Source organism: Poromitra crassiceps (assembly GCF_964638095.1).
Source record: "Poromitra crassiceps genome assembly, contig: HAP1_SCAFFOLD_2352, whole genome shotgun sequence".
Classification (NCBI taxonomy): Eukaryota; Metazoa; Chordata; class Actinopteri; order Beryciformes; family Melamphaidae; genus Poromitra; species Poromitra crassiceps.
In genome coordinates this window covers 52-8,000 of record NW_028150074.1, presented here as the reverse complement: position 1 = coordinate 8,000, position 7,949 = coordinate 52, and the positions used below count along the sequence as shown (strand labels likewise).

Sequence of the window (7,949 nt, the reverse complement as noted above, 5' to 3'; positions counted from 1 at the left end):
CAAGACAAACGAACATGCTCAGACACAGGGGGGAAAAAACAACATAGATATATTATCGACATTCAATATTACAATGTGATTGCCAGCTGCATAAGGTGCTTATGTGCTTGTGAGAGATATTGTGCCTTGTGCAAGGGCTCCATGAGAGAAACCAGCCCGGGCGAGTCACCCGTCGAGGTAGGCCAGAAACGGCTCCCAAATGGTTGAAAACTTTTTAAGTGAATTGGTCTTCAGGAACCCAAGTCTCTCCATCCGTATAAACAGAGGTCAACCACAGTTGTAAAGAAGGTGAAGAGGACGACTTCCGTTCCTTCAGAATGAGTTTTTTGGCAACAGTTGTCCCCTGTGTCAGACTGTTGCACAGCTGTAGGGAAGTTCAGAGACGAAGATGGTGAGTTCTGCCCCCCGGTTGAACGGTTATTTTGTAGGCCTTAGAGGAGGGATACTCAACTTGCTTTGCCCGGGGGCCACTTTTGCAAAATGACAGGAGGCCAGAGGCCAGTTAAGAAACAAACATTAATATAAATGTTTCTGTAGCAGATTGTAGGTCATGCCTTCTGCAACCCTTACGTTTGCAGTAAGGCCATGTTTTGTGATTTTAGTCTTTATGTCACATACTACTTTCTTTGTATGTTTCATACCACTTGTGATGTGTTGATGGTAGTCTACTATCTACCGGTACTTGTATTATTGTGTTTTTGTATTCTTTTGTTTTTACATCATGTTACCAACATGTATAACTTGACATGCAACTTTGCTGCCGTTCTTGGCCAGGTCACAATTGTAAAAGAGATTACGCATCTCAATTGTTTTTTATCTGGTTAAATAAAGGTTAAATAAATAAAATAAAAACTTTGTTCCAATATTGGGGCCAGATCCTCTATGAAACATTTATAGAACTCTCCAGGAAGTCCTAGTATTGATAGTATTCTGTTACATTAACTTACAGCACCACACGGCCATCTTGGTAGGAAAATAGCAGGTGATTGTAATCAATTAACAGGTGATTACAATCAAGTGACACAAACAGCCAACGAGCTGTGTGTATTGTAACGCCATATTGGTAGGAAAATGCTTGTGACATCATGGGAATACTATGGATATTTTGAGAGACAAGCCACACTTGGCCTCTGGGCCGGACTCTGGACGAGCCTGTCTGATATCAACCTTCAAATAAGCTGAATGTGGCTTTTCATTGTGTGTGTTGCAGCTCTGATGGTACCAGCTGAACAGTGACCGGTGCCTGCTTCAGAACTTTGATGGTACCAGCTGAACAGTGACCGGTGCCTGCTTCAGAACTCTGATGGTACCAGCTGAACAGTGACCGGTGCCTGCTTCAGAACGCCTGCTGCCCAGTTCCCTTCATCATGTCTGGGATCCAGGTAAGTCAAGCAAGGAGGTTAATCCCCCCCCCCTCCTATGGGCACCTTGACAGTTTGTCAGGTTTGGAAACACCATATTTGAATCCACTAAAGTATAATAAAATAATTTCAGAAATAAAACATTCTGCCTCTCATATTTATTTAATTTTTGCTATAGTAGGCCCTCACTTTTACCCGATTATTGTAGGGTAACATTAATATTATATAACATTATAATATAATTAATATATATATATAATATATAATAACATATTTTTTAATCGAGTCCCACCACTAATATATACAGTGTGTACCGTATATATATATATATATATATATATATATATTACACAGGAGGTAAGCCCAATCTGGTAAACACAATCTGAGGGAGGCTATGCCAGTGGTCCCCAACCACCGGGCCCCGAAGCGGTGCCACTCCACAAAGCGTTTGATGCCAGGCTATATGAGAGAAACACACACACACACACACACAGAAACCTATAGACACACAGAGAGAGAGAGACCTATAGCGTTTACTCGCTCAGGCCTACTGCTTTGTACTCTGGCTTTCATTTAATCTCATTGACAGTTACTGCTGCACCTTTTTGAACGCATCAGAGTACTGATCTAACAGCACAAACTGATCCAACAGCACAAACTGATCCAACAGCACAAACTGATCCAACAGCACAAACTGATCTAACAGCACAAACTGGATATGCTCAGCATTCTAATCCTCACTGTCATTGACATTGATATTTGACAAATGAAGAGTTTCATGAGGTATTCGCCATTTAGGAGGAAATTGTGATACCTACTTCAAAAAATAAACAAAATAAATGATAGTAATTTGTAACCCTTCTGTAATCAAATCAAATCAATATCAGTATTGATTTGATTTGATTTGATTTCAGTATTATGTGATCCAGGTCACATGGGCTTACAGACATATCCCAGTATAAGACATTGTAATGTTTCTAAAACAACAATATTTCTAAAGACACTCAACTATTTCACAAAATTCACAATAACATCTCAGTTCATCCTATTCACCTTATGTTCAGACCTTACAGTGGGCCAAATTCTTCCGGGTCCGTCTAACACTTCCGGCGGTCACGGCGCCAAATATGAAAGAACGTCATGAAGAAGAGAGTTGTTTTTGTAGCGGACAGCGCAGTGTGTAAAACAAAAACGTAGCCTACTACTTTGAGCTCGGTACACAGCAAGCAAGCGAGTATCCACTGTTAGCCAGGTCAGATAACGTTATCGTCGACAATGACGAGCACTTTCTTGTAAAACATACCTGGACTCCAACAAAGAAAGCTTCAGAAGGTTTTCTCTCCTCCGAGCGCTCGAGCCACTTACGTCTATAAGACCCGCACACGTTAACGTAATTCCCTGGAATGCGAGAATTAACGAGCCAGTTACATGGCGTTGCATTCTTAGACATTGCCGTTTGCTTTTATTTGGTATGTTACACACAATTGGCTAAATTATTAGTTAATTCAGAGTTAGATTATATTGGAGCAGCCAGCCATTTTTTTTTCTTCTTTTTTTTGCCGGAAGTCGTAGGACGGCCACAGAACCGGGTCAAATGGGCGTGGCTACATAAGGTGAATAAAGGACAAGAAATGAATTTCATTGCTGTGATTTGTGTTTGTTCCTCTCTGTCCTGTCCTGGCCTGGGTGATGTAGGCACCATGGGCGAATGGCACAGAATGCGTAGCCAAGTATAACTTCCAGACCACCAATGAACAAGACCTGCCCTTCTGTAAAGGAGATGTGCTGACCATCATCGGAGTCACCAGGGTAAGGAACACTCATGGGTGTCTCCATTAGCAGCTTCATGCCCCAGTCATTGTGCTTCCTGGTTAGCCAGAGCTAACTAGCTTCACTGCCTGCTTTCATGAATGAATGATTCACCCGCTAGTCTTAAAGTGGACTTGGCTACAAACCCTCGGCATCCAACCTTCAAGGCGCATCGTGTAGGCTTCTAAGCCCATTGAACCCCATTCTAGCCGTTGCCTGAGATTTGGGAGAGATGGTAGCACATGCGCTAACAGCTGAGCTAACAGCTTTGTGTTGCTGTTCTGGTTCAGGATCCCAACTGGTACAGAGCCAGGAGCACCGTGGGCAGGGAGGGAACCATCCCAGCCAACTATGTCCAGAAAAGAGAAGGAGTCAAGTCAGGAGGGAAGCTCAGTCTTATGCCGTAAGTACCTGTACTTTTTTCATTGTTGTTATTGAGTCTATTTCTGCAATAACTGCACTTTATGGCTGTTTAAACTACACGAACGTTGACATTACTCCTCGAGGCGGACAGGCAAGGAGGCGGCCATTACCGTTTTGCTAGCGACGTTCTGATTGGCCGGTTACGATGTCAACTACAAGGCGGGTCGCTGATTGGCTCGTCCGCTTTGCAGTTTCTGCAGAAAGCCCTCCCAGAGTTGAGGCCAGACGGTCCCACAGAGCCAAATGAAATGTGAGTTCAGGTGACCGACTGCTTTACCAGGCTATGGCAATGATGGCTGCAGAGAGAACCAGAGGCAGTGTCAAATAATATTATTATATATATATATATAAATCATACAACCACTTCTGTTTGTAGCCTTCAAAATAAGCACAGAGGCCAGGAGGACCGGCTGTGCACCACATTTGAATCGGGCCCTTTGAAACGGCAGCTATTTCAAAAAGAGGAAAATCTAACGACAGGCTTATGCAAATGAGAGGAGTTAGGAACGCCTAGTGTCCTCTAGAGAGAGAGTGGCGTCAGCGGAGGACCAAAATGCGAGACTCATTAACCAATGAACAGCCAGGAATGGGTCTCGCGCTACGTTTGCATGATAAAATAAAGCAATTTGATTCAAGGGGGGGAAAACCCTTTCAGAGTACAACACAAACTGTCTATTTTGCTGAAACTCGACAGTGCTGCTTAATCCAGGACCTTACTTCCTGGAACTCTTGAGAGTAAAAAACTGGTCCATTGGAGTGAATGGAGATGTCGGGACTCTTCTATCTACACGGCTCTGGGAACGCCGAGAGGAGAGCACACAGACTGCCATAGTGTCGTCACTCGTCACATACAGTGTGACATGCTGTCATCCTCAAGGGGCCGAGACTTTTGTATTTAAACTTGACTGTCAGTGTCAGCTCAGATTTAAAGTATTTAAACTTGACTGTCAGTGTCAGCTCAGATTTAAAGTATTTAAACTTGACTGTCAGTGTCAGCTCAGATTTAAAGTATTTAAACTTGACTGTCAGTGTCAGCTCAGATTTAAAGTATTTAAACTTGACTGTCAGTGTCAGCTCAGATTTAGACTGCTGACTTCGGGGGGGATCATTCTAGGATGATGTGAGGAAAGCGTTGCACTGTAAGGGAGTGTGCTATCTACAACTATGGATGTACTTAGTGTAAGCCTATGGCTGTTTCTGAAACGCAATGAAGCAACCTAATATATGTAGCATTTCAAGGTAGGAAGTTGTAATTTTTCAGTTTTAGGCTGTCTGAAACAAGTAGGATACATAAGGTCACTGTATTTGCAACCTTTCTAAGTACCTATATAAATTCTAGGAAGCATACAATGGTGCGTTGGGTGGCTTAGGATATCCCACAACACCTTGTGACCCTCGTAATCCCAGCTGGGAAAGCACATCACTGACTTCCAGTCTATCAGTACCGGTGCCTCCCAGGGCGGTGTCCTCTCTCCATCAGTACCGGTGCCTCCCAGGGCGGTGTCCTCTCTCCATCAGTACCGGTGCCTCCCAGGGCGGTGTCCTCTCTCCATCAGTACCGGTGCCTCCCAGGGCGGTGTCCTCTCTCCATCAGTACCAGTGCCACTCAGGGCGGTGTCCTCTCTCCATCAGTACCAGTGCCTCCCAGGGCGGTGTCCTCTCTCCATCAGTACCGGTGCCTCCCAGGGCGGTGTCCTCTCTCCATCAGTACCAGTGCCACTCAGGGCGGTGTCCTCTCTCCATCAGTACCAGTGCCACTCAGGGCGGTGTCCTCTCTCCATCAGTACCGGTGCCACTCAGGGCGGTGTCCTCTCTCCATCAGTACCAGTGCCACCCAGGGCGGTGTCCTCTCTCCATCAGTACCAGTGCCACTCAGGGCGGTGTCCTCTCTCCATCAGTACCGGTGCCACTCAGGGCGGTGTCCTCTCTCCATCAGTACCAGTGCCACCCAGGGCGGTGTCCTCTCTCCATCAGTACCAGTGCCACCCAGGGCGGTGTCCTCTCTCCATCAGTACCGGTGCCACTCAGGGCGGTGTCCTCTCTCCATCAGTACCAGTGCCACTCAGGGCGGTGTCCTCTCTCCATCAGTACCGGTGCCACTCAGGGCGGTGTCCTCTCTCCATCAGTACCAGTGCCACCCAGGGCGGTGTCCTCTCTCCATCAGTACCAGTGCCACTCAGGGCGGTGTCCTCTCTCCATCAGTACCAGTGCCACTCAGGGCGGTGTCCTCTCTCCATCAGTACCAGTGCCACTCAGGGCGGTGTCCTCTCTCCATCAGTACCAGTGCCACTCAGGGCGGTGTCCTCTCTCCATCAGTACCGGTGCCACTCAGGGCGGTGTCCTCTCTCCATCAGTACCAGTGCCACTCAGGGCGGTGTCCTCTCTCCATCAGTACCGGTGCCACTCAGGGCGGTGTCCTCTCTCCATCAGTACCGGTGCCACTCAGGGCGGTGTCCTCTCTCCATCAGTACCAGTGCCACTCAGGGCGGTGTCCTCTCTCCATCAGTACCGGTGCCACCCAGGGCGGTGTCCTCTCTCCATCAGTACCAGTGCCACCCAGGGCGGTGTCCTCTCTCCATCAGTACCAGTGCCACTCAGGGCGGTGTCCTCTCTCCATCAGTACCGGTGCCACTCAGGGCGGTGTCCTCTCTCCATCAGTACCAGTGCCACCCAGGGCGGTGTCCTCTCTCCATCAGTACCGGTGCCACCCAGGGCGGTGTCCTCTCTACATCAGTACCGGTGCCACCCAGGGCGGTGTCCTCTCTCCATCAGTACCAGTGCCACCCAGGGCGGTGTCCTCTCTCCATCAGTACCGGTGCCACCCAGGGCGGTGTCCTCTCTCCATCAGTACCAGTGCCACCCAGGGCGGTGTCCTCTCTCCATCAGTACCGGTGCCACCCAGGGCGGTGTCCTCTCTCCATCAGTACCAGTGCCACCCAGGGCGGTGTCCTCTCTCCATCAGTACCGGTGCCACCCAGGGCGGTGTCCTCTCTCCATCAGTACCAGTGCCACCCAGGGCGGTGTCCTCTCTCCATCAGTACCGGTGCCACCGAGGGCGGTGTCCTCTCTCCATACTTCTTCAGCCTGAACACCAACAGCTGCACCTCCAGTCACCAGTCCACAGCACTCAACACTTAGGATTGTTGAAGCGTACATGCGTTTTTTAACATGATTTTCAGAAGACGTTTCAAAAGTCATAAAATTTATGCTCATTTGTGAAGATGATTTGCTGAACACAAACTTCGCTGTTTCAGAAACATTTGTTAACCAGACCTTATTTCATGCATTTAACTGAAATTCCCATACAAAATTCCAATTCTCTTTTACATACGAGCAGGGAGTGCTACAGTAAGCGTCTATGTTTTCTGGACTCATTCCTGCCGTACTCTATAGGTCAGGTCACCCAGGACCGGGTCCTCAGGGGCCATTAGTGTGTAAACCCAGAGGGACTTGTTGACTTGGTTCTGAATGGCTATCAGATGTCTGGGGAAAGACCTGTCCCTCTCCTCTGGGTTACATAAGCAGATGTCTGGGAGAAGACCTGCCCCTATCCTCTCGCCTCAGCTGGCCTCAGCTGTGGTCTTCTGTCCCCAGGCTCACCCTGACCCATCCTCCTGACCCATGGATGCTCGCCTCTTAAACAGCTCTCTCTGGCGCTCCCGTGTGGCAGGCATCTGCCCTGCGTTGGCCTGGGCCAAAGAGTGCAGAGCAGCACCAGCCTTCCCACTTGTTCCCATTGAGTTGTTTACCACCTTTTTCAAACATTAAATGTTTTTGATTAAAGAAACAATTGAATCAAAAACAGTCTGACGAGCGTCACTTCAAGATGATGTCATGTAAGAGACAGCGCTGGGCTGGCGTGGGTTTGCGGGCCCGGGCCATGCGTGCCTGGTGCCTGGTGCCTGGCCTGCTCTGGCATCAGTGGGAGTTAAGGAGCTGCTGTCCATCAGAGAAGCTGCCTGCTCTGATCTAATCAACTCAACCCCTGCATTAAGCTTGGAAAGTCGATTCAGAGGCACATCACAATGCAGCATGGTACACTGAATCTAACATTTTCAATCAGGATGTATTTGCATGCATAGATAAAATATCACCCTAATCAACTGCTGATAAAATCGTTGATTGAATGAGTTTTGTCCTTGCACCAAAAGAAAAACATTATAGAAGAAACCCAACTTCACCCGGAGCTTTTTCGTAAGACACTCGATATGCTGTTTAAAAGACAGATTGTCTTCTGGGAAAAAGCAGAGGTATTTGTAAGTTGAGACTTGTTCAATCACTTTGTACTGACATCAGCTGTCTTCTTCCACCTTGAGAAGCATCATTTTGCTTTTGTCAGCATTCAGTACAAGTCTC

The 7,949-nt window shown here is 47.6% G+C and overlaps 1 long non-coding RNA gene across 1 annotated transcript; it reads left to right on the top strand.

Moving 5' to 3' along the window:
* The first annotated feature begins 1,246 nt into the window (after positions 1–1,246).
* On the top strand, positions 1,247–3,559 carry LOC310772212. The gene is made up of 3 exons (XR_014552476.1): positions 1,247–1,382; positions 3,057–3,170; positions 3,461–3,559. It is a non-coding gene; the product is annotated as an uncharacterized lncRNA (long non-coding RNA).
* Positions 3,560–7,949: the final 4,390 nt, after the last annotated feature.